Source organism: Protopterus annectens, chromosome 14.part0 (genome assembly GCF_019279795.1).
Source record: "Protopterus annectens isolate FY-2018-M chromosome 14.part0, PAN1.0, whole genome shotgun sequence".
Lineage (NCBI taxonomy): Eukaryota > Metazoa > Chordata > Ceratodontiformes > Protopteridae > Protopterus > Protopterus annectens.
Genome location: NC_056748.1, coordinates 740,608,565 through 740,610,820, shown reverse-complemented (window position 1 = coordinate 740,610,820; position 2,256 = coordinate 740,608,565). Strand labels below are relative to the sequence as shown.

The window sequence follows — 2,256 nt, the reverse complement described above, 5'->3', positions numbered from 1 at the left end:
CTTTGGCTGAATTAGTTTCTAGGTTTGTGGAATGAGACAAGGATTTCAACCTGTGAGGACAATATTGCTAATACTGTATTTAAAACTGACCTGCATTCCAAAGAAATTACAAACATGAAAGAAAACTGACTATCCTAGATACGAGAAATGGATGCAACAATATTCTCCTTAAGGGGTTGCCTGGAAATTTTACTTTATGAACCTGTTAGATATTACTTGGGACACTAGTTTATCTCACATTGTTAAATTGCCAAGATACAGGAAAAAATCCTTAGAGCTGTTGGCATTTAAACTGAATTTACTTTGAATATTTGTCAACTGAAGCTTCTCCAGACATCACTCAGGAAAATAACTTTGCAGGAAGATAATTTCCCATTTTTGTCAATTTATGATTAAAAGGACACTTGTTTTCTTATACTCTCTTTTTTCTTTTCTTTTTTTTAACTGGATTTCTTCTTGGTACAGTTGTGCATTTCAAATAGATGATTACAAAGAAGCAAAGGTTATTTTTATAAGCTTCAAAGTGGGTGAAAATCTATATATAGACATTTATCTAATGATTTAGTAAAGCCTTCTAGTCTTTCTCCTTTTCTCGGCTGGTTGTTGGATATAATTTTGATACTGCCTTTTATGCTGCTTGTCAAGTTATTCAAATTCCTAAAAGATGTAGTTTCTTCAGAGGGTCTTATAAGTAGTTTAACAGTTTTATTAAGTAGTCTTAATTTCATCTTAATGATGCTACTATGTTTTTTTATGGAAGTCTTCTATTTTATATCTTTACCTTGTGTTTAGGTTAAGCTGCGGTGGTACAGCGGTAGCATTGTCGCCTCACAGGAAGAGGTTCTCCCGTTCGATTCTCGGCTGGAGCGCCTTCTGTGTGCAGGCTGCATGTCTTCCCGCAGTTGAGTGGTGTTAGAAAGACATGACTAAATGGGCGTTCCTTTGTTGAAGGTTGGGTGTCGAGCTGGCACCTCGGCACCATAAAAATCTACTGCCAATCATTAGTGGACCGGAGTTCCGCTGTGGCGACCCCTAACCGGGAAAAGCCAAAAGAAGAACAACAACAACCTTGTGTTTAAGTTAAACTGCTAGGCTCATTTTCCTGCTTATTTGATAAATGACTTAGAAATAGCACCTGGAGTTCTTCATATGCTGTATTGTGCTAAACTATCCAGTGATATACACAACACTCTTACAATTAATATTTTCTAATATACTTCCTTTTTCAGTACTGTTCTTTAATTTTCCTTTTCCCTTTTGCTCCTAGTTAACATTGGTGCAGAGTAGATCAAATACTTTTTTGCAAATTAGTTTTTAAATTTGCTGCAAATTACTTTTACTTTGGTGTGTTTCTTGCTCAAAAATTATCCTTGTCTTAGCTCACACAGAGGTATCTGTGATTTGCCTGCAAGAGTCTATGGTTAGCGCATGCACACAAGACAGATGATATGCCAAGTATGCATAAAATACGGTTCTGTTGAAAATTTAATCAGTACAGTTAGAAGTAGAAAATTACATTTTTGGTTCACTGCAGGTTTTTGCTTAGCATCAAAATTTAATTAGGATTTAATGGTACATTTTAGGTGTCCTACATATTTAAAAAGATTTAACCAGAGTCTACTTTAATATTAAAATATTGCTTTTTACTGCAGGCTGAGTTGAGAGCTAATATTCTTTTATGGAACTTGTAAGTTATGTTTTATTTTCATTTTTAATATGTCTATTAGTCATAAGTTCTACAGTGGGGAATATAAGCTCTGTCTTTACATTACACTTTCCATTATCCAACCTGTTTTAACATTGTCTTCTTTTTCAATAAGCCAATATGTAAACACTTTGTTTACTTGTTTTCTGTTTAATAAATTTCTCTTAATTTACCAGAAGTAATGCTTTTTTATGTCTCTATTACTAAGGTCTTGATTAAACTTTAAAGAGGTGTGTTTTATTTTATCCCCTCCCCCTTCATCCTTATGCAAGTTTACTTTGGTTCACTCAAATTCTGTTAGTATATGTCAACCTAAGTTTTTTTTTTTGCAGCTTTGGACTCTGGATATTAATAATTTCTTGTATAAAATCGCATCTTCTCAGTGCTTTTCTTCTACAATAAAAGAACATTCTGAAAGTCTACATTTATAAGAGCATTCTGTTTTTGCAGTAATGATTAATGGCAAATCAGATTATTTTCTTCAGTTTGTCCCTTAGTAAATTTTAGGTATTATGATATTTTAATATCTGTTTTGTAGGCTTACTCTACGT

The 2,256-nt window shown here is 33.5% G+C and overlaps 1 protein-coding gene across 1 annotated transcript in view; it reads right to left on the bottom strand.

Annotated features, from left to right (window-relative positions):
• Positions 1-993: 993 nt before the first annotated feature.
• The window catches only part of WNT8B (Wnt family member 8B), a 210,038-nt gene continuing 208,775 nt past the window's right edge, over positions 994-2,256 (bottom strand). The window contains exon 7 of the mRNA XM_044055611.1: positions 994-2,256. This exon is cut by the window's right edge and continues 1,490 nt beyond it. The gene's annotated coding sequence lies outside the window, so the exon portion shown is untranslated.